Consider the following 25,397-nt stretch of genomic DNA (forward strand, 5'->3'; position numbering starts at 1 on the left):
GGCTCAAGTGGTAGAGTGGTAGCCTTGAGCTGAAGAGATCGGGGACAATGCCTAGGCCCAGAGTTCAAGCCCCATTACCACCAAAAAAATTCTTTTGTTTCTAATTGATGAATAATAGTTATATACCTTTACTGGGGTACCATGTGATATTTTAATAAATATTTTCATTGTGAAAGAATTATATCTAGATAATTAGCATCAATCACTTATCATGCTTATCATTTTTGAAAATACTTAAAATTGTATTTTATACTCCCATACTTTTTGTAATATTAAATATAGAACCCAATATTGGTATAGTCACCATTCTCTACAATACATCACTAAACTATTCTTCTTGTCTATTTGGTACTTTGGGTTTTGAGTAGTTATCAGAGATAAGAATTTCATGAGACTTTTCTGTATGGATTGGCTTTAAATTGCAATCCTCAGATCTAGGCCTCCTGTTTAGCTAGGATTGTAAGTGTGAGTGACCAGTTCCTGGTTTCTTCATATACACATACATATATATACACACATACACATATACATATGTAAATATGTATGTATACACATTTATATATATTCATGTATACAGACATACATATATTTGATCATCTTCTTCTTTTTCCTAATCATTCCTCTGTCCAAGCCTTTAGACATATTTCTGTCCTCTACTTCTGTAAGATTGACTTTTTGAAACTCTACATGTGAGTGACATCATGTGAATTTCCTATTTACATTTAACAGTAGAGAACTAGATTCTCTACCTTTAGCACAGAGATGGTTGCCTTCCATCTGCCTGGGGTAACTTAGGGCATAACTTACCTGGACAAACATTTCTGTTTTCTCAGTGGAGCGATAGAGTTAAGAGAGGGTGAAGAATCAGGTTATTTCCCTTGAGTCAAAGAGAAGAGGCCTGGATACCTGAAATTTATAACTCTAATGGAAGGGAGGGAACTGGAGATGAGGTAGGTAAATAACAGTGTGTCTGAACACATCATTCATTGTTTTTCATAGTTGGTAAATCCAAATGGAAAGCAATTTCTTGACCCAGAGGGAAAAAAATCACTTCCAAATCACTGGGAACACAAGGGATGATTGTCACTCTTTGAACTATGTGCAGATTGGTAATTAGTGAGAGAAGAACTAAACACTAGGGACTGCTGTTTTACCTTTCCTTCCCTTCACTTCTTGACTTTCAGTTATGAATTCTACATGGGTTTCTGTGGTCCACATTTACCAAGGAGTAGAAAGAAATTGCAAGTACTTGTTTTGCCGTACATGTATTTTTAGATGTTTTGTGGGCTGTGTATCAATTACTATATAACAGAATTAAGGAAGGAGTGTGCGAAATAAATTTGGCAACATTTGATAATATTTTAAGAACATTTGATTCTGACACATGGTATATAATTTATAGAGATGCAGGTTATATCACCCAATGGTTACATAGTGGGAAATCTACAAAATAATAATAAAAAAACTCCTCAACAAAAATGCCTTCTTAAAACACAGACTGCAGAAAAGTTCCTCAGATGAAAAATGTATTATGGTTGCTCAGGTTTTTGTTTTTCCTTCTTTTTTAGTATCTCTGTACTTCCTATGTAAGTATACTTTTATGGCTTCTCATCACTGGATAACAGAACCAGAAGAGGGCAATGTCAAGTGGATGACTGACTTATTTTCTATTTACTCTTTCCCTCTGGCCACACAGGATGGACAGATACTCTTGCCAGACGCTGGGAAGAGATGAATACATTCCCTTATGGAAGGGGCAGAGAACAACTGCATAAACAAATGCAAATATTTGTTTGCAAGTTTGTGCATGATAACATTTTATGGACAGAAGGAGACTAACATGGACGGTCTAAATATTAGAAAATTCTGATTTACAGCAAATAGTCCCAGCACAATGTCCCAGTTTTTCAGAGTTTTATACACCTTATCCTATACAAGGGAGTGCCTCTGTTATGGGGGAAGGGATGGTGTTATAACCAATTTACATATTAGGAAATCAAAATGGTTAGGAGTTAAATGAGTAAGTTGGAAAATCAGGTCCAAAAATGCAAACATTTGGGCTGGGAGTTTGGCCTAGTGGTAGAGTGCTAGCATACCATGCACAAAGACCTGGGTTCAATTCCTCGGTACCACATGCATAGAAAAAAAAGCCAGAAATGATGCTGAGGCTCAAGTGGTAGAGCTCTAGCCTTGAAAAAGTCCAAGGACAGTGCTCAGACCCTGAGCTCAAGCCCAGGACTGGCAAAAATAAAAAATGCAAACATTTAGTTTCTTTCTCCTATGTGTGATTCCTAGCAAAATATTTTACTGTCCCTTTTTCTGTTTTAAAAGAGAATAAAACAAAATTGAAAGAAAACGAGGAAAAAGAACAGTAGTAAAACATCAACACAATCCCTTTTCAAGTTAAACAAAAGGTGTCCATTTTCAAAGAAGATATATTTGCTTTATTAGGGGGTTCTTACAAGGTTCAAGTTGTGGATACATAGAAAGGGAAATAATTTTTTTCCACTCCTGGGCTTGAGCTTGGGGCCTGAGCACTGTCCTTGGACTTTCTCAAGGCTAGAGCTTTGCGACTTGAGCCTCAGCACCCCTTCTGCCTTTTTTCCTTGTATATGGTACTAAGGAATTGAACCTGTGTCTTTGTGAATGTTAGGCAAGCACTCCATCACTAGGCCAAACTCCAGGCCCAACTTAAAATTCTTAAAGAAACCTTTAAACTGATTATTTGAATTTTTTTTTTGCCAGTCATGGGCCTTGGACTCAGGGCCTGAGCACTGTCCTTGGATGTTTCTCAAGTCTAGTGCTCTACCACTTGAGCCACAGAACCACTTCCAGCTTTTTTCTATGTATGTGGTACCGAGGAATCGAACCCGGGTCTTCGTGCATGCTAGGCAAGCACTTTATCACTAGGTCAAACTCCCAGCCCAATTATTTGAATTTTTATGGTTTACGTTCCTGAGAAGCAAGGGCTTCCATATGCAGCTCCCTTCATACATCTTGTCTCTCTTTACTTTGAATGTTGTCTTGTTCCCCAGCTTCTCATTCCTAAATTCACGCCCCTCATGATGGTGGTTAAGCCTCAGATAACTTGTAAGTCTTCTATTTAAGGACTGGGGTCCTCTCAGATTTATGATGATTTAGGATAAAAGAGGAATTACTGGGAGTCCTTGAAATCATGTGTGTCACACAGTGGTCACCCATTCCTGAATTATTCTCACATACAGTGTTCACAATGTCTGATTGACATTGGCCAACAAACTCGAGCTATAGTAACTATTGTATTTGCTGCTGGAGTGACTGTTACATAATTTTGTGTCCTCTGAATTCAAAATATATGTTTGAGTATAGTGTCCTTTTTGACAGCTGTTTGTAACATCTGAGAGACTAATTTGCAACTAGAGCAGCAGACATTAAAAAAAACCCAAATAGGTGACATTAGTACTCTCATCTATTTGATGAACATCAGTAACTATGAGTGAAGCTCCTGAAGGAATTCATAAGGGCCTATTCAGTAAATTTTTTATGTACAGACAATGGATTCACTGTATGGTTATGCTTGCTGAAAGAAAAGAGTGCAACATATAAATAGGGAGAATGAGAAGGAAGTTTCAGTGACAGCATCATGTAATACCCATAAAGTGCCTGTCATCAGTGTGTTTGAATGTATTTTAAGTGTCTTTATAATGCCCTTCCTCTGCTAGTAAGTGGTAAAGAAATATCAACCCCATTTGAATTAGAATGGACTCTGTAGAGAAAATTGGAAAGAGAGCTCCTCATTGTCTTGGTCTCAGATATGGAGGCTGTGTCTATCTGTGGCAAGTCTATTGTGTCATTTGCCCCCAAACAATCTTTTTCTAACTCTGTATAAATTATCTACCTTGCAAAAAGAAGACTGAAGCTGGGAGCAAAAATACACTTCTGTGGGTGTAACTGTATTCATGGCCAAATAGAATTTGGACTTCTTCCATTAGCAGGAATGCCTGGTGGTAGTACTAACTTTAAAACCCAAGTTGTCAACAAACAGAAGGAGACTGCTTGGGTAGGATTAGAGAAAAAGAAATGAAGAGATGAGATAAATGTGTAGGAATGTCCAAAAATTGAACCTATAACTCCCCAGAGAAAGAAGGATTTAAAGGAGTAATCTTTTTTTTTTCCTGGGCAGCTTACTCCTTTTCTTTCCTCCTCCAACTATAAGGCCCCTCTACCTGCTTAACTTATTTTTTCACTACTAGGATTTGTAAATATTTTGTACTTGCTATGTAAGCACTGTACCACTTGAATCATGCCCCTCAAATCTAGATTATTTTTTTCAGATAGGTTCTTGAACTTTTGCCTGGAGCTAGCCTCAAACCATAAGATTTTTTTCTTTTCCTATGCTTTCTCTCTGAATAGTGGCAGTACAGCCTATTAAACTTACTGGCTGAGACTGGGGTCTTACTATCTCCTTGCAAGTATCTGGTGTGCCCCTTGTTGGCATACATTATTTTCAGCTCTAAGTCTAGCACAAATTTTTAGCAGGCTGTCTAGCTTCAGGCAGCTCCTTCTACTTGAAGGAGCTTCTCATTACCTACAGTCTTCCAGACACCTATAATGAAGGCTCCTGAGTAATAGAAAGTAAGAACAACCAATAACAGATAATAACATGGAATTAATTGATTTCAGGGCTAATGGAAGAAGTATGGGTTCCAGCAGCAACCATCACCACCATCACCACCACCACCACCACCACCACCACCAGAAACAGTAACTAAAAGTATAACTCCTCTCAACCAAGAAAAGTCCACAAAGTACATGAACTATGATTGAAGAACTGAAGCACCATAAGTGCCTGAGATGTAAAGAGCACTTCAAGGTAGCAGGCCAGAGGGGAGTGAACTGAGAGATTTCCTAGCAGCAAAAGAAGACCAAAAGTATCAGGAGATATTTAGATTTCTTCCTGCAGTGGTCTGAGTGAGAAGTCATGTGTGCAGAACTGAGACTAAGAAAATATATATGTATACATTGTCCTAGTTCCTTTGGATTTGCTAAAATGATATGGATTTCTTTTATAGCCACAAGTGTGCCTGGTAGCTCAGTTTTTATCACCAGAAAGGTCAAGATTGTGAGTAGAGGACTGGAAATTCCCACTTAAAGAATTAATCTGGTGGTGGTGGGAGAAACAAGATGATTGGGAGGGAGAGAGGGGAGGAAAATGGGGACAAAAACATGAGAAGGGGTATCAGTGTGTGAGAAGTAATGCAATTACTGCCTGACAAATATAACTGTAAGCCCTCTATACATTAACCTGACAATAAAAAGAATAAAGAAAAAAGAAAAAAGAATTTCTGGGGAGAGGCAAGCAGCTGAAAGTTGAAAGTCAAATTACTGCTAATGAGCAGTAATTTGATCAATCATAGTAACAAAATGAAATCTCCTTGGAATCCTGTGAATGGCAGAACACGAGAGCCTCCATGTTGTTCGGAACACTGAGGTGCTGCCACAGTTGATGGCCCAGAGAGGGCATGGAAGTTCCATGCAGTACCCACACTACAGCTTATCCTGCCCTGGGCCTCCCTTCCATTTGGCTATTCTGTTTTCATCCTTTATGATAAACTGTCCAACGTGAGCACTGTGATTCTCTGAATTCTGGGAACCATTAGCATCTGGCTGAACTATAATTTCTGAAATGTGGGGCATCATGTGGGATGAGATCTTGTAAATGTGACACCTGTGCCAACACTGAGTAGTTGGCATCAGAACACAGTGTAATTGTAGAACATTTAATTGAGGGTGTCTAATGAGTTGGAGAATTAGTTTGTGCAAGGAAAACCCCTGCACACTGGGGTCAGGAGCATGAGTGAAAACAAACCAGGCACAGTAAGACCCATTGAGCAAAAAGCGAGAAAAACCATCCTCTGAATGTTTCTGCTTTATCCCAAATCCACATGAATGCTCCATCCTCAACTGGAAGGATTGGAAGAGTGGTCTTTGGGAGGCGATTGACACATGGAGGCTTCCTTCTCCATATGAAAATGAGATTAATGTCCCTAGTAATTCACCTGCTTCCAGTACCATGATAGAACAATGAAGAGAATCAGACACAATCTGGATTTCTCTCCTCCCATCCAGCTGATTTCCTTGATACTAGAAATGAAAATGCATATTTAACTAACTGTAAACACATAGAAACACCCATCCAAGCTGATATCCATGAAACAATGATTCAGCAATGGAAAAAAAGCCTCTACTCCAATGCTGTAGTCAGAAAAAGTTGCAAACAATGCTTATTATTATTATTATTATTATTTATTATTATTATTGTGGGCCATGGGGCTTGAACTCAGCCTCAGCACTGTCCCTGATTTCTTCAGCTCAAGGCTACAACCCTATCCTTGAGCCAAGTCCCATTTCCCATTTTCTAGAGGAGATAAGAGTCTTAGGTCCTTTTGTGACCAGGCTGGCTTTGAACCTTGATCCTCAGATCTCAGCTTCCTGAGTAGTTAGGATTACAGGCAAAGAATGATTTTATAATGAAAAGGGCTCTTTCCACATATACATACACACATAGATATATACTATATAATTACATCTTCTGTATCTATAAAGAACAAAAGAGATAATGCATATGTAAATATATTAGTCACAGCTACAAAAAAACATGAAATATATAGTAACTCAGAAATGTTGACAATGTGAGAAATTTTTTAAAAAAGGAATTAATAGAATTCAGGACTGAAATCAAAGGAAAAAAATTAAAATTACAGGTTTAATTACAAGAAACAAAAAACCACTAGATATTACAAAGACATAGTGAAGGTCTTAGAAAAAAAACAAACAAAATGAACAAAAGAAGGCAGAGGAGATTTCCCTTCTAATGTAAATATTTTATTGAAATATTTTATTAAATTATTTATTTTCATATTTTATTTCAAATATTACAGGTTTAGGATTTAGGTAAACACAAGAAATTTTATATAGTTTTAAGGCCTAGAATGATCTGATCATGCCTACAGATACTAAGAAGACATTTGACAAAAATCTGCTTTCATCTCTAATTCATTTTTTGGCCAGTCCTGGTCTCTGAACTCAGGGCTTGAGCACTACCCTTGGGCTTTCTCAAGGCTAGAAGTTGAGCCACAGCACCACTTCCAGCTTTTTTCTATGTATGTGGTACCAAGGAATCAACTCTGGTCTTTATGCATGCTAGCACTCTACAACTAGGCCAAACTCCTGGCCCTCGTCTCTACTTTATTAAAGAGAATTGATGGACTAATTATACCATGTGCATTTTGTAGCGACATCTGTACATATATTTACATATGGATACATATGTGGGCACATTTCAACATCCTTTTCCTACAAAGAACATCTTACAAAGGATGTAAGTTTTGCCATTGAAGTCAGGAATAGTACATGACATTTGTCTTCAATTTCGAAATTTCCAGTAATAATGTCAGTTAATGCAATTAGGTGAGAGAGAAAAAACTATGAGACTAAAAAGAGGAAAAGCCAATTCATGAATAGCCAGTTATAAGATGTTAAGAGAATCTACTTAAAAACTATTAAAAACCGAGGAAGGTAACCTGACATGAAATTAGAATACACAACTAAATAATTGACATCAATTAGTTCAAAGCTATAATTGAAGAGAAAACCATGTTATTTCTTGCTTGTAAATAAAAATAAGCAAGCAGAAGATGTTCAAAAAACATTCAGCACTGTATTGTTTCAGGCACAACCCAAGTTTCCGCTAAAAATTTTTACTCAAATAACATTAATTTATAAACTAGGTTAGGAAACATGCTTTAGTTTTATAGATTAACTGGTCAAAGCGACGCCCATAGCATAATCCCTAATTTCTGGTGTGTCTGTGAGCATCTGTCTAAGACATTGGTGTTTGCATTGTTAGACATAGTACAAAAGGATTACTAGCACCAGTGGTTGAATTTTATCCAATCCTGAATGGAATAAGAGGCACAGAATTCTCTCTTGGCTTTGGTAATCTGTAACATCCATCTTCACTTGACCTGCTATATCAGAGCTCTTTGTTCTTTAGCTTTCAGTTTCTGGGACTTATATGCTAGTAAAGCTCCTGGTTTATATGTCTTCAGAGTACACTTTAGGTTTCCAGTTACAAGACTAGTCTTCTTGGCCCTCTAACTTGTAAACTCATATAGATTTTGGGACTTTTCATCCTCCAAATCCTATGAGATTTTTTATCCAAATAATTAGATTCATATGTTTATATGGGATGATCCCACTCTTACACACATACATGAATACACACAAGAATACTGATGAATATAGTGCTTATTAATGTTACAAATAGAGAAGCCCAATAGAAAAATGAACAAAGAATATGAGCAGATAACACACACACACACACACACATACACACATACACACACACACAAAACACATGCTTTAGTTAGAGCTAGATGCTCAATTTCACTCCAAATGAGTAGATGGCAAGTTAAATGGACTGATATTCAGATACCAGTCCTTACTGACAGATTTGAGAAACTGAGGATGTGAGAAACTTTCTTTTATTGCTGGACACAGTGAAGAAATGCATAATTTCTGTGAAGAAAACTTGGTGATAACTAAGCAACATGATGTTTTGTTCATATTGAACAATGAGAATCATATGGATAAATTTGTACAAACCATTAGAACACTTTTGACTTTGAGGCAGTCTGGTAGGTTGGCAAGTTTGGTGACAGGTTTGCCATTATTCAGAACAAAAGTGATTCCATTTTGAGAATCTGTGGATCCTTGCACTGTGTAATTTTCAGTGCCTACATATGTTTACTGTGATTATGTAAGTTTTACTTATGAAATGTAACCTTGTCACTGAAAGCAAGTCAACTTGTAAAACATAGTCGTTGCACAGGTGAATCTGGATACAGTGGCAGTGGTTGCTGGTTAAATGTTTACCTTTATGCAACGCAGCATTTTGGCTTCATCTGGCTCTGCTAATGGAGGAGGTGTCAAAAGTTAAGAGATGCTAAGAAGTACCTTTCTGCTCCATTTGCTTTTGCTGCCTGCAACTAATATTTTGGTCAGGTAGAGATTTTTTAGTATAAGTGGAAAGATCTTTATGCTTCAATTCACAGCCAGATTTCTCAAACTGGAACACATTGAAAAAACACCAATGGAAGGATAACATGGCAGTGTGGGGCCCTTTCCGCCCACTGGCTGAACGTAGGTGACAGTGGGAGTACCAGGTTCATCTCTGCTTGGAACTGACTTTTCCCATATGTACAATAGTTTGGCTCCTCGTCTGTTTCTACAAATGTAGGTCAGCTTGTCTCACAGCCAGGGACAACTCCTGGTATGACTTGATATTTAAAGCCCTGTACTGAACTATAAGGGCCAGCATGAACAGAGAAAATGTCACTATGGTTAGGTGTACATGTGCTTGTCTCAGCCTATCTTGAGAAGACTTCATCGTCCCATTTTTACTTTCCTGGGCAATTGCAGTATGAAAATATTACTAGAAGGTTTACTTCCAATAATCATAGTAGGAAAGAATAGCCCAACATTCAGATTGTTTACAAAGTATGGGGTATTTAAACTTAATTATACAATGAAGGAATTTCCTCCAATATAGGGAAAGTAAGCCTTCTAAAATTATTGATGTACATGCTCCCGCTCTGGAGATTGACTCCAGATCAATTCCAAATGCTTGAAACCAGTACAATATCTAGTATCTTTTTAGTAGTTCTAATTCTGACTTCCTGTAATTAGACTTATCACTCATTCTTATCCAGAAGCACTAGATGACAGTTAAGCAACAATAAAAAGTCAGAGTTGTAAAATAACTTTTTCTGTAGCAAAAAGAGCAGCTGCCATGCTCAGTCTTTCTCAGTATTTCAGTGAACATTTTAGCTCTTTGGAACCACTTTCTTCATCATCATTAGGCAGTACTGTTATAACAAAGGATCTCCTTTCAGTACTTTTCCCAAAGACAAAAAGATATGAAGTTGCTTACAGTGTTGCAGGAATAGTTTTTCTGGTATCAGGGATTCAAAGAGCTCAGAGCCTATATGATTCAAGACACTATAGGTATCTCCCGTCTTTCTGGCCATTCTGGAACTGAAAACGTCATAAAAAATGAAATTGAAAGTAAGAAAAGCACAAGACCAGATAGATCTTACTGTTGAACTTTAAGAGAAAACAAATAGCAATGCTCCTCAAATTGTTCCTTAAAATAAAAAAGAAAGAATGTTATCAAACTCATCCTATGAAGCCTGGATTACCTTGATATAAAAACCAGGTAAAGATATGGCAAAAAAGGAGAAAATTACAAACCAATTTTCTTTATGAACATAGGCAGAAAAATTCTTTTTTTTTGCCAGTCCTGGGCTTGAACTCAGGGCCTGAGCATTGTCCTTGGACTTTCTCAAGGCTAGAGCTCTTCCACTTGAACCTTAGCACCACTTGTGGCTTTTTTTTTTCTATGTATGTGGTACCGAGGAATCTAACCCGGGTCCTCGTGCATGCTAGGCAAGCACTTTAACCACTAGGCCAAACTCCCGGCCCAGAAAAATTCTTAATAAAATACTTTGGAATGGAATCTGGTAATACAGTAGGGAGATCAATTGATTTTACTCCAGGAAAGCAAGGATACATCAAAATATGCAAATAAATAGAGGTGAAACCATATCTAACATAAGCATTATAAAAGAAAAAAAATCACATGATCATTTCAGTTGATGTACAAAATAACTTTTGACAATATTCAACATCCCTTCACAAAGCTCTGAAAAGGTAGGAATAGAGGAAATATACCCTAACATTAGAAAGACTATGTATGATACATAGCTAAAATCATCCTATCTGGGGAAAAGCTATAATCATTCCTCTTACCCTGTATAAAATTCTTTCATAATGAGTGGTTTAAACGGAAGGCAGGCAACTTTGAAATGTCTTGAAAAATAACAAAGTGATACCAAGAAGTCAGCACCTCAATCAATTCTTGTGTCTGGTCAGAGAAAAAAAAACAAGCAAAGCTTGACCTTAGTAAAACTCATCAGAAAGTTTATTATGGCAGAGTAAGAGATTACATATTATAGACTTGCTATGGAAAGATGGCGCTTTAATTCATCTTCAACCATCTTCCCAGTAAAGACATGAAAAGTAGGCTTAAATAGAAGAAGAATTAGGGGTGAGGGATAAAGTTATTCATAGCTTAAGAGTCTTGGCTACCCATGTAGTCTGGCTTGACATTCTCTGACTTCTGGCATTTTTAGGGTTCTGGGGAAGTTGTTGCTGCTCACCACTTGAGGTGGTTTCCATGAGATAACTTCACTGGCTCCCAAGTGATTCCTGATTATTATATTGTTTGAGTTAAGCTCTGGTGTCTCTATTAAGTAGTTTTAGTCTTGTTTTCATGGAACTCGAGGTAATATCTAAATGATTGAATGAAACAGTTTTTAAGTGACTAATGAACAGGTGGAAAACAATCCCTATTTTAGCCACCAAGAAAATACAAATCAAATCCAAGGGGTGGTTACTCACACCTGTAATCCTAGCTAGTCAGAAAGCTGTGATCTGAGGATAGAAGTTGGAAGTTGCCCCTGGCAGAAAAGTCTCCAGGAGACGCTTATCTCCAATTAACCACTCAAAAGCCAGAAGTGGTGCTGTAGCATCAGGGGCTCAAAGACAACACCTAGGCCCTGTGTTCAAGGCCTATAGCTGACAAAAAAAAGAAGAAAAGAAAAGGAAATGCAAATTAGAATGAATCTGAAATTACATTTCATCTCACCCCAATCAAAATTACCATCATCGAAAAAAAGAAACAGCAACATATTCTGAGGATTATGGATTGCTGCCTTAGTGGGTAGGTGTAATTCCATAGTAGACAGTGGTGTATACATTATTGGTAAGAATGCACATTAGTGCATCCATTGTGTAAATAAACATGGCAGTTGATTAAAGATCTAAACTTAAACTTACCATATAATCCTGCAATACCACTCCTGAGCATATATTTAAAGGAATATAAGTTATATATAATAGAAATACTCGCACATCTCTATTTATAGCAGCACTATTCACGTTAGCCAAACTATGGAACTATCAACTAATGAATAAAGAAAATTTAGTAACTATATAAAATGGAATATTATTTAGCCATATTTATAAGGTAATGCGTAAGTCATGTTACGTGAAACAAGCATTACATGTTTTCTCTCATTATGTAGACCTTAGACCTCAAAGAACAAACAAACAAACATAAAATGACCTGAGTGTAAAATGGGGGAACTTTATTTCATCGCCTCATCATGGAGATGAGGTAGAGAGAGTAAAAGGAGAGTATGATATAGGATGAATCTGATAATCTTCATAGACATGTATAAAAATAGAATAACTAATCCTAGTGAAACTTTTAAGAAAGGAGTGAGATAAGAGGAGATGAACTTGACTTCGATAGATTGTATGCATACATGTAAATACTGCTGTGAAATCACTTTGTGCAACTAATATACACAAAGAAAATAAAGAAAAAGAAAAACAAAGAGGAAAAACCATGGAGGGGTGACCACATAGGGAGTGTTAAGGCAAGACAAAATGTTATTCTCTGTTAGACAATTAACATTTCACAAATTTTGCCAAAACATGACTCAAAAGAAATGCTCAGAATCTTTAATAAGAAGGCGGGCTGTGAGCCACATCGACATTCAAGTCTGTAAATGGCAGAATAGTGCCAGTGAAGAAAATCAAGTGATTTTCTAAAAGTCAAGGGAAAAGAGCCAAGAATAGAATGTGCACTAGTGAGAAACCTTATTGAACAAACAACTTCCCTGAAAATTGAGAGGTTTTAGAAAAACCTTTTGAATTTCCCTCTAACCTGAAATTACAGAAATTTTGACAGATTTGTTTTGAAGGCAAATTCATCATTGTCTATGCAATAACAGGCTAAGCATTTTAAACCAACTAATCTTTACAGGGTTTATGTATATCATAACTCATAATTTCTTGTTTTTAATTTTTTTTATTATAATGTATAGAGAGGTCACAGTTATATTCACCAGATAGTAGGTGCATTACTTTTCACTCATTAATACCCCTTCTCATGTTTTTTTCCCCATTTCCTTCCCTCCACCCCCTCCCAATCATATTGTTTTCCTTCCTTCCCTTTCCTATTTCAAATAAACAAATGTATATATAATATATCAGGTAACACATTCAGGTATAGTAACAATATGAGATTAACCAAAGGGCAACAAAAGAGAAGAAAAATAACAGTACATTAAGAGCAAAAATCACACAAGATAAAGCTCTGTTTCCATATCCTAGAGATCCTTTCATTCAGTTTCATCCTATATGACCTTATGGACCTAGGATTTGCACTATTTTAATCCTCTGCTAGGAGAGTCCAAGGTTTATACTAATTATGATAAATGAGGGAAACCATTGAGCCTATGTTCCTTCGAGCCTGGCTTACTTCACTTAATATGATTTTTTCCAAGTCTTTCCATTTCCTTACAAATGGGGCAATGTCATTCTTTCTGACAGCAGCATAGAATTCCATTGTGTATAAATATCACATCTTATTGATCTACTCATCAACTGAGGGCTATCTGGGTTGGTTCCATATCTTTGCTATGGTAAATAGTGCTGCAATGAACATTGTTGTGCTAGTGGATTTAGTATGCCCTTATTTCTGGACCAATGGGTAAGTGCCCAGTAGTGGAATTGCTGGGTCATAGGGGAGCTCTATGTTTAGTCTTTTGAGAAACCTCCATACTGCTTTCCAAAGTGATTGTACAATAACCCATAATTTCTTATGTGGTTGCATCAGCACAGGGTTTTCGGTAAATCTAGAATCTATATCAAATTTTTTAAATGTTTATTTATTTATTCAAATTAGGAAAGGGAAGGAGAAAAACAAGCTGATGAGACAAAGGACAAAGGATGAACCAATGTAACAGCATATTCACAAGACAATATGTTGGAAATGAACCTTACAACTTGGGAGGTGGTAGGGGAGGCAAAGTGGGAGAAATACATGGGAAGGGATAACAATATCCAAGAGGTAATATACTCATTACTTACAAATGTAACTGTAACCCCTCTATTCATCACTCTTACAATAAACTTTCTTTGATTTTTACATCATATCTTAAATGACAGGTTTAACAAGTGTTCAAGAAGGGAATCTCTATTTATAATCACTGGGACTTAGTATTTAGAACTTAATTGAAATTAGGCTAAGGGTTTGTATGTCATAGAAACATATTATGAAAAAAACATGTCTATAGAGTCATAGGTTTTATATCTATATAGTTATGTTTATATTTCCATTACCATGTCCATAGAATTGGGTATGCAGATACTGTGTCCTCGCTCTTGTACTCTTTGTATTTAATAGCCACATATTAAGGATACCATGTGCCTTTTGTTCCTTAGGTCTTGACTTGTCTCACTCAACATGATTCACTCTAGATTCATCCACTTCCCTGCAAATGCCATTATCTTGTCTGTTGCCTATGTAGAATTCCATTGTGTATATATACCACATTTTCTGTATCCATTCATCTGCAGTAAGGCATCTGGATTGTTTCCATGGCCTGGCTATTGTGAATAGTGCAGAGATGAACATAGCTGAGCAGGTGTCCTTATCATATCTTGGGTTATGATGTTCAGGGTAGATGCCCAGAAGTGGCATGGTGGAATCATAGGGAAGGTCTATTTTCAGTTTTTTTTAAATCTTTATTCCCTTTTATTTATTTTTTATTAAAGAATTTATTAATGTTGATTTTTACATCATATTTTAAATGACAAGTTTAACAAACAAGTGTTCAAGGAGGGAATCTCTATTTACAATCACTGGGACTTAGTATTTAGAACTTAATTAAAATTAGGCTAAGGGTTTGTATGTCATAGAAACATATTAATTTATGAAATAAAACATTATCTCTATAGAGTCATAGGTTTTTATGTCTATATAGTTATGTTTATATTTCCATTACCATGTCCATAGCTTTGGGTATGCAGTTATTGAGTCCTTGCTCTTGTACTCTTTGGATTTAATAGCCACATATTAAGGATACCATGCGCCTTTTGTTCCTTAGGTCTTGACTTGTCTCACTCAACATGATTTGCTCTAGATTCATCCATATGTCAAGTTTTATATGAAAATCATTTTATGTGTGTGTGTGTGTGTCTGTGTGTGTGTGTGTGTGTGTGTGTGTGTCTGTGTGTGTACATTTATGCTGGAGATTGAACCCTGGGCCTTGTGCTTGTTACCACTGAGAAATATTTCCAGGCTCAAACAATTAGTTTTTAGATTAGCATTTTAAAAATAATCAAAGAAAACTTTGAGAATTGTTCAGTTTTTATTTAAATCAATAATTTCCTTTATGGATTGCTTCCTAAAGTGTTGCATATGGACATATCACTCCTCTGCCCTGGCTGGGTATGTTTCTGTGTCAAGTCATGGACTGGAATTTGAAAGGTTTAACTATCACTATTGAAAATTTAAGAGGTCTACCCCAGAGTTTGTAGAAAGCATGTAGGTGGTGCCATGTCATTCTTACTGTACTTCCTTCCCCTATCTTCATGTTCCCCCATTCAGGTGATTTGTTTTTCCGTGGTAAGAGATTTAAAGAAAACATTTATGGTATAAGAATGCTACAAGACCAATTTCTCATACAGATAAGGCTCACATTCCTTCCTTTCTCTTCCTCCTGTCCTTTTCCTATTCATTTGTTAATTCATTATAAGTATATTGCATTTAGTGAAGAATTCATTGCTGCTAATGTTTTCCTAATATATACTAGGAAAAAGTGATGTTTGATAGGAGAGAGAAGCTATTTGAAAATGAATACACATAAAACTTTGGGTGACATTAATAAGACACTTGCTGAAAGAAAACTGGCTTCTTAAAGTCAATCTATGACTAATTTTACTAATTTCATGAATGGTTATCTTTTTTTTAACAACTTCACACTTCATAGCAGTTGAATTCCAAACTCCAAGTCCATTTATAAGGAGAGGAGTATTTTTTTCTTTTGTTAAAGAAATAGACTGGTATGCAGTACATAGAAGACAAGATGTAGTCTCTGAGTGGCAGCATGTATTCACCAGCAAGAAGTCCTCCTCACAAAATCCCCTTTCACTTTTTATTTTCCCACATTGGTGGGTCAGCATGATTCATGGTATAGAGAGAAGCTAAGTTATTTCACAACCCCTAAAAGGTGGAATCAGTGATAACACAACTGGAACTGCATGATTGCATAAAGAAAACGGGTTGATTAATGCTTGAATTCAGCCATCGACTCTATTCAACTTGCTTTTCACTGTTATGGAAATTGGGTCCTAAGTTTGTAAAAGTTGCAATGGACATAAGCTTTGGGGTTTAGTGAGTGTATTAAAAAGTTGATCAATGCTCATTGGAAAGATGGATTAAAATCAAATAGCTAAAATATTCATATTACGAATATATGAAGTTCTATGAGTCTTTCAATAATATTCAAAATCAAAAGTGTTGTCCAAAAAGAAATAGACTTCTTATTTGACTTATGTAACTATTGCTCTTCTGTTTATCCCCTTTGTAATAACGATAAAAAATTAAAGCAACAGTCTCAACACATTCCTTTTATTTCTAGAACTGTAGGACTTAATCCTAACCTAAGAATTCAAATTTCTTTGTGTTACCCTTTACACCAAATTCTACTAAATTCAGCTAATATTAAACTATCATGAATCCCAAATACAATGAGACATAAAATGTCATGATTGCCAAGGTGTACAACTTCATTATAACTGTACAACAAGGTGTACAACTGTATTAGTAGAAGCATGAGATTATTAGCAGTAGGCTTCCTTATAGTCAGTACTGAGGATCTCATTTTGGGAAGGACATTAATATAAGTATATCAAAGGAAACTGAGAAGCTGTGGAATCTGGAAAATAGGTTATAAAAAAGTTGAAGATGTAGAGTTATTTGGTTTGGAACCCAAAATACCTGGGTTCATGGCAATATTTCATCAGATAGAAGGTGCATTACTTCACATACATTGATACCCTTTCTCATGTCTTGGTCTCCATTTCCCTCCCCCATCTCCACTCCTCATCTTGTTTTCCCCCCTTTCCTATCTGATTTCAGATAACTAAATAAGCATATATATAATATGTCAGATAAAAGGTAAACTACTGTAACAATAGGAGATAACAAAGGGACAGCAAAAGAGATGCGAAATAACATAGTACATTAAGGACAACAATCACTCATTATATAGCTTTTGCTTCTGTATCCTGGAGGTCCTTTCATTTGAAAAGCTGCCATATTTTAGGGACAACTGTTTCCCTTTCTAACATTTGACAAAATTATGGAAGTTAATGATTAAAATAATAATAACTAATCCACAAGGAGTGATTGTTAATTATCACTGACTGAGACAGTTTACCCAAGTATACAGACTACAGGATCATCTGGCAATTGTTGCTGTAGAAGAAATTCCTTAGAATATTCTCAGATATATAATGAAATACATGCAACATATAAAATTGTTTTGTTTTTTGTTGTAATTAATAGAAGGGTTACATTATATTCACCAGATAGAAGGTGCATAACTTCACAAACATTGATACCCTTCTCATGTTTTTGTCCCCACTTACCTTCCCGACCCCTCCCCTCATCTTGTTTTCCCCCCTTTCCTATCCTATTTCAAATAAACAAATATACTGTAAGATACTGTAACAATATGAGGTAACCAAGGGACATCAAAAGAGATGAGAAATAGCATAGTACATTAAGGACAACAATCACACATTATACGGCTCTTGTTTCTATATCCTGCAGGTCCTTTCATTCAGCCTCATCCCATATGACTTCATGTATCTAGGTTTTGCCCAGTTGTAAGCCTCTTCTAGGAGAGTCCAAGGTTTATACTAATTATGACAAATGAGGCAAACCATCGAGCCTATGTTCCTTTGGGTCTGGCTTATTTCATGTAATATGTTTTTTCCAAGTCTTTCCATTTCCCTACAAATGGGGTGATGTCATTCTTTCTGACAGCAGCATAGAATTCCATTGTGAATAAACACCACATCTTGTTGATCCACTCATCAACTGAGGGGCATCTGGGTTGGTTCCATATCTTTGCTATGGTAAATAGTGCTGCACTGAACATAGTTGTGCTAATGGATTTAGTATGTCCTTGTCTCTAGATGATTCGGTAAATGCAAGATTGTTTTCTATTTAGATGATTTTTGTTATTCTGTGACTTAACTCAATTGCTACATACAGTCCTGAATAACCTTTTCTTTTTGTTTTTAAAGTTGCAACTTCTGATGGCCCTTTGGGTATGTTAATAATATGACAAATATAATATTGTCACCCATGACAGACTGTAGCCTTGCTTTTATGAGAGCAGCCTTTAAAAATAAACCTAAGATAATGTATAGAAAAAAGAAACATCCTAAAATAATTTATTACAGCACGTTTCCACCTTGTTTTTCACCTGGTTTTTCATGGATCTGTTGTTTCTCAAGCAGAGTTGAAGTGACATTCAGATTATTAACTCACATTTCTGCTTCTGTGGGTTGTTTGGACAGGCTCTAGCTTTCCAAAGTTTATTTTCCCTGATTTAAAAAAAAGTTACTTCATTTCCAAATGAAAATGTCCTTCAGTTGAATCATAATGTGGAATTATATAATGTTACAAGAACGTATTATATTATGTTGATTTCTATTTATAATTAATGCCTATTAATTACAAGTGTGATATTGTTAGTTGGTTTATCATGTTAATTAATATTGAATGTTAGATATCAGTGGCTTTTTTAGAAGTTTTTTTCTCAAAATGGAAAAATAAATACAAAAATAATACTCAGCATTTTTGTTTGGTGATGTTCTTGAAGGAAAAAAGATTGATACTGAGGGAGAACATATATATATATATCCATATATATATATATATATATATATCTTTTATTTTTCTAACTGTAGTTATTTTCAAAAACAGTTGGGAAGTACATAAAGGTGTAACCAAAGGTTACATTTTAAAGGTGTTTTAGGGTTTCTTTGTTTGGCTAGCTTATAATTCTTGACAATTGATTTCTACCAGGGGAAGCGGGCACAGGTGCTCTTCATGAGTTACTTTACCTTTCTATGGTGACAGTGCCTATAGTGAGTGTATCTTCACATTCCATAAGTTTAAATGTTACTGATGTAAATGGAACAGAGCATAGCAGCTCATGTTCATTGTGGAAGATCTGATGTTGTCACTCGCCTCCACTTCTTGTTTACAGTCTTGAGGGCACAGTTGAGGTTTTCAGCATTAGTCTGTTTTTTTTTTCTTCCTCTAAACTGTATATTCTCTTGTGAATTCAATTCTATCTCTGAGGTGGCATCTTTCATTTTGTATTAGCAACTCACCATTTCAAATATTTATACATTCATCTTATTGGCTGTCTAGGGAGGAATATGTTGTACACTTATCTCTTTTTTTTACCTGCTCAACTTTTTTTTGAGGCATCTATCCAGGCAGTGGAAGAACTGCCTTTTTGGAAGAACTAGAAGAAAACATTTAAAATACCATCCTAAAAGTAAAATTTTGTCTTTATAATAGGTCTTCAGTTTTAATAAAGGCTTAAAAGGAACTCAATTTTCAACATTTTTTTTTTGCCAGTCCTGGGCTTGAGCTCAGGGCCTGAGCACTGTCCTTGGACTTTCTCAAGGTTAGAGCTCTACCTCTTGAGCCTCAGCACCATTTCTGGCTTTTTTCTATGTATGTGGTACCGAGGAATTGAACCCGGGTCTTTGTGCATGTTAGGCATGCACTCTACCATTAGGCCAAACTCCCGGCCCCAATCTTCAACATTTTTAACACTCATATCAGTCTAACTGAGAAAGTATGAATAATTGCATCAAGAAAATCAGTCTTGTGTTCTAGCTTTATACATTCTCACTTCTTCCCAGGTAGCTGCTCTGAAGATTACAGACTTGCTTTATGCATATTTTTTGTGTTTATTTTCCATTATTGTAAAATGGGAATAGCATTTTTTAAAATTTACCAATTCCATTCATGTTTCTCATTGTTAAGTAGAGAACTGTCTTCCTCTCTTTGCAGCTATATAGTATTTTACTTGGTTGGAAAGTTTACTACTCAGCCTGGTCTTTTCTGATGGCCCTTTGTATAGTTTCTATTCTACTGTGATTTCACATAAGAACTTACTTACTTTTACATTTTTTAAATACTTAAATGATAATCACAAAAGGGTAAGTTTCAACCAAGACAAAAATCTTTGCTTTTTTTTGTGAGGAATACTTAAAGAATGTCAATGAGCCTTTAGCTGAAGAGCTCAGGCCCAGGCCCAGAGTTCAAACCACACAACTGAGGAAAAAAAAGTTAACAATTGTACCAGTTCTTCTCCTTCTTTTAAAATTTACACATAAGAAGCAAAAAGTTTTATGCATGCTTGGCCTAGCCCTACACATTTTCCCTCTATGTCTGTCTATCTGGGGGCCCTCTCTGCTCAGAACCAAGTGAGTTTCCTACAGTGTGAAACTGAATCTTTCGTGTCCAAGAAAGTACTTTTACAAACTGCTCTCTGCTGGAAATTGTCTCCTTGAATTTCCATTTCATTGTTTCAGAACAGGTCTCTTCTAAGCATAAGAGGAGGGATTTCTTTATTCTTTTGCTAAATTGGTCAGCCAAAGAACAGCTTTTGGTGAATAAAAGATATTCTCATTTTTAGCAAATGAAGGGGGAAGTTCTATTCCCTCCAGTCCAATGCAAAATGTTGTTATTCCTTAAAAAATGTTCTAAGTGCTCAAAGAGCTGGAAACTGTTCAGAACATACCCCAGAACCCAGTTCTTCCCTACATTCAAAATGTTTACATTCTAAAAATGACAAGAGAGGGAAGGTTGGGAAGGTACGTAGATCCGGAACAGATGGGCACATATGCCCTCTTCTTACCAAATGCAGTCCTGTAGATGGCTCAACAGTTAATGTAGATTTCTTTTTACTAAGTTTTGTGAGTAACTTGCTGTGCACAGCCAAATGACTTGAAATGTGAAGATGTAATGCCTCTTTGCTGTGCCCTGCTGTTCAAATGTTCTCAGCTTTGACAATTTATCTTGCTGGAAAATGTCTTCAGAATGTCAGTCACTTTACTTGCCTGCTTGCCATTTGCATGTGGCACACCTGCTGGTATCTTCAAGGTTGCTCTATTATTTTTCTGTGGGGATGAGGCAAGTACAATATTATGCTTGGAAACTTGAGTTCAATTTCTGTGTAAGTTTGGAAAGGATTCTTCTGATCAGGGCTGTTCTTATCAACAATAATAGCACCTACAAAGAAGTCCTTATTGAGTGCTTTGTGGAATTGTAGTATTATGTGAACCCCAGAAGACACGAAATAAAGTTTGTGTCCCTACAGGAAGATCCTTGCAATAGTATTTGGCAAACACAGGTGCAGATATTGCGCTAACATTTCAATCAGAACATGTTAAGGAATACTGGTTGCTACTGATGAAGAGAGGAGGATGGAAGGCATGAGGGGAAGCAACAATCTGTGCCCTTATTATTCCCAACTGTTGTGGGATTTTTTTAAGTGAGCATTTCATAACTTCTTTCACTGAGCATGTGGTTATTTACATATATATATGTATATATATATATATGTATATGTCAGTTCTGGGAATTGAACTCAGGGCCCGATCACTGTCCTTGGGCTTTCTCAAGGCTAGAGCTCTACCACTTAAGTCACAGCACCACCTCTGGCTTTTTCTATGTATGTGGTACCGAGGAATCAAACCTGGGTCTTTGTGCATGCTAGGCATGCACTCTACATTAGACAAAACTTCTGGCCTCTAACATAAATATTTTTAAAAGAAGAATAGAGTAAATCTATGTAATATACAAAGGTCACTCTCAAAAAAGCAGGAACCATGTTCTAGGATTTGATTAACAGTTAAGGAACATTGGTCCTTAATGTGAAATCACAAGGTAAAATGCTTTGAGGCTGGTTCATCCATTCTCTCAGTAATGTGATCAAAGAAGTCATTTTCTTTCTTTCCTCTGCTCTGCTCTAAGGACAGTCTTCCTTCACAATCATAGTACTGTTTAGAGGTTGGAAATGGGAAGAGGGCACATCTTTTTTCAGATCAGATTTTTCCTACCTGTCTAACATCTTTCAGTTTTGGAAAAGTTCAATCACATACCCTTTGCCCAACTTCAACAATTATTGGCATTTTCTGATCTATTTTATTTCTTTCTTTCCTATATGTGTGTGTGTGTGTGTGTGTGTGTGTGTGTGCATGTACGTGTGCATGTGCGTGTATGTGTGTCTGTGTATATCTCGGTACTGGGGCTTAAACCCAGAGCCTGTACACTGTGTCTGAGATATTTTTCCTCAAGGATGGACCTCTACCACTTGAAGCACAGCTCTAGATTGACTGTTTTGATGGTTAATTGGAAATAAGAGTCTTGTGTATATTCCTGTCCCATCTAGCTTGAAACCATGATCCTCGGATCTCAGTCCCCTGAGTAGCTAGGATTATAGCTGCGAATGACCAGTGCCAACTTCTATACTTTATATGAGTATTTTTAATGGAAAATCACAAATCTTGTCAATGAATATTTTAGCATGTGTTTTTTATATTTTAGCAATATCAAAGGAAAAGGTTTTTTTCAAAAATAGTTCTTAAAATCTATTAAAGGCACAGTTTCTTCAAAGTATTTAAAGAAAAAAATCTGAAGTCTGTATACCACTGTGATTGTAAACTTTAAAGCTTTACTAGTATTTACTAGTATTTTCCCACGTATTTTGTTCAAGAAACTAGTTACCCTAGCTCACGTTCTGTACTTGTCTGTGTGTTTTTTTTTTGTGACACATTTATCTTGACCCATCTCTGATTTCTGAATTATAGACTGACTTACAGAGACTTCGATGAAGTTAGACATACCTTTTGTTAGCTTTCTCTGAAGGTTACTCCATAGGTGATACCATGTGTGTCCCAAGGCTTCCAATATAAAGAAAGGTAATTTTAGTTGCATTTTTTCTTTTTTCTTTTTAATTTTTTAATTATAAAGCTGATGTATAGAGGGATTACACTTACATAAGTAAAATAATGAGTACATTTTTTTCCCATCCTCCCAAGTTGTAGAGCTCATTTCCAACATAGTGTATTGTATCTCTGTTGGATTGGTTTACCCGTTGTCCTTTGTCTCACCATTTCTATGATTCCTCTTCCCATACCTAAGTCAGATAAACTTATATAGATGTAGATATATAATACAAATAATACTGAAATAAAAAAAACAGTTACTACAGGGGTTAAACCAAAGGGTTTGGGGGAGAGAAAGAAAAAAAGAAATAACTGCATACAGTACACTAAGAGAGAAAACCCCCAAACCCTCTTGTTTCCATGTCTTTCAGTTCATTTCAATTAGCATTATTTTACAAGGTCATATGTACATAGCTAATGAGTTGTGATTCTGTCCTAGAACTACCTAGGTGTACTAGTTATTACAAATGAGGGAAATCATGAAGCCTATGTTCCTTTGGGTCTGGCTTAACATGATTTTTTCCAAGCCTTTCCATTTCCTTACAAATTGGGCAATGTCATTCTTTCTGCTGGAAGAATAGAATTCCAATGTGTGTGTGTGTGTGTGTGTGTGTGTGTGTGTGTGTGTGTGTGTGTATCACCTTTTCTTGGCCCATTTATCCACTGAGAGGCATCTAGGTTGATTTCCTCTCATAGCTATGGTACGTAATGCTGCAATGAACATTGTTGTGCTAGTAGCTTTAGTGTGGTCTTATTTGTAATCATTTTGGTAAATGTTCAAGAGTGGAATTGTTGAGTTACAGTGAGTTTTATTTTTAACCTTTTGAACAACCTGATTCATTATTTTCTTAGGGGTTCTATTTGTTAGAATTTTTGTGCAATGGTGAACTCTTCACCATAATCCATTTCTTAAACAAGAGAATAAGGGTGAATTATTTCTTTCCCTATCATTTACTTGTGGCCTTCAAAAAACAGCAAACAAAATTTTCTATCCATGCTCCTGGAAAAGTATCCCTTTATTTCTTATTAGCAAATTGCGGGTGACATATTTATCCATATTGTTTGCAAAGGAAGTAAAAGTACTATAAGTAGCTTTGACTAAAGTAGCTTAACTTCTTGTGGTCCAGTAAAAGCCATCTTTGGAGGAGAATAGATCTGACATTTGGCAATTTTGAGTTTTCTTGATAATGAAAACAAAGAGAAATTTCAAGTGGGTAGACCAGCAAAGTGCATGCTAGAACATTACTGTCTGTATATGATTGTCAGCTCCTCATGTTTTGAGCATTAATATCTTTACTGAGGTTGACTGGAATAAGCCTGACCTTTTTTATTGTAATGTATAGAGGGATCACAGTTACATTTGCCAGACAGAGGATACATCACTTCTCACACATTGACACCCCTTCTCATGTTTTTGTCCCTATTTACCTCCTTCCAATCATCTTGTTTTCCCTCTTCCCTTTCCTATTTCAAGTAAACAAACGTATATACAATATATCAGGTAACAAAGTCAGATACTGTAACAATATGAGATTAACTAAAGGGCAACAAAAAGAGAAGAGAAATAATGTAGTACATTAAGAACAACAATCATGTAATATGAAGCTCTGGTTTCTACATCCTGAAGATCCTTTCATTTAGCCTCATCCTGTATGGCTCCGTAGATGATTGGATTACTTAGATGTGTAATTCTATGGAATTCTATGCTGTTATCAGAAAGAACGACATTGCCCCATTTGTAAGGAAATGGAAAGACTTGGAAAAATTCATATTAAGTGAAGTAAGTCAGACCCAAAAGAACATAGGCTCAATGCTTTCCCTCATTTGTAATAATTAGTACACAACTAGACTCTCCTAGCAGAGGACTACACTAAGCCTGAACTTTTATTAGCCCTTAGAATATGCTTCAGAGTTTTTGAATATTTATGTCTACATTTCAGCTAAATACATCACAAGTTCACTGTACATCTATCATAGCATGTCAAAGCACTTTCCTTCAGAGATCCACCTTTGTAATGACTTTGTATCTGGAGACCTTCCCTGGGACAACCTGAGTATATTGTTGAGTTCCGTCACCCAAGCAACATCGTTAGTACCTGATAGAATGTCTTCATGATAATTGATCAACATGATTAAAGTACAGAATACAAAGGATGTATTTTTTAAATCATAGGTAAGTCAATTTTTAGAATATTGAATTTTTATTCAAAGTTAAGTATATTCTAGCTTCAAAGGGCTTATAAATTCACAAACTTAATAACCTCTTAATGCTTTGATTGTTTTTTCCCTACCACAGAAGAGCTATGTCTTGAATGCCTACAGTTAATTTTCTCATTGTTTTATTACATATTTGAAGTAATAAGAACCCAAACTAAAATTTTTACTATGTG

General features: G+C 36.0%; 1 long non-coding RNA gene across 1 annotated transcript in view; it reads left to right on the forward strand.

Moving 5' to 3' along the window:
• Positions 1-5,004, forward strand: part of LOC150064235 (uncharacterized) — a 29,427-nt gene extending 24,423 nt beyond the window's left edge. Inside the window, exon 2 of the long non-coding RNA XR_016535138.1 lies at positions 4,663-5,004. This is a non-coding gene — a long non-coding RNA (uncharacterized LOC150064235). The remainder of the gene's footprint in view (positions 1-4,662) is intronic.
• The last annotated feature ends 20,393 nt before the right edge of the window (positions 5,005-25,397 follow it).

The sequence above is a fragment of the Megascapheus bottae genome, chromosome 4 (genome assembly GCF_031878675.1).
Source record: "Megascapheus bottae isolate mThoBot1 chromosome 4, mThoBot2.hap1, whole genome shotgun sequence".
NCBI classification, from domain to species: Eukaryota; Metazoa; Chordata; class Mammalia; order Rodentia; family Geomyidae; genus Megascapheus; species Megascapheus bottae.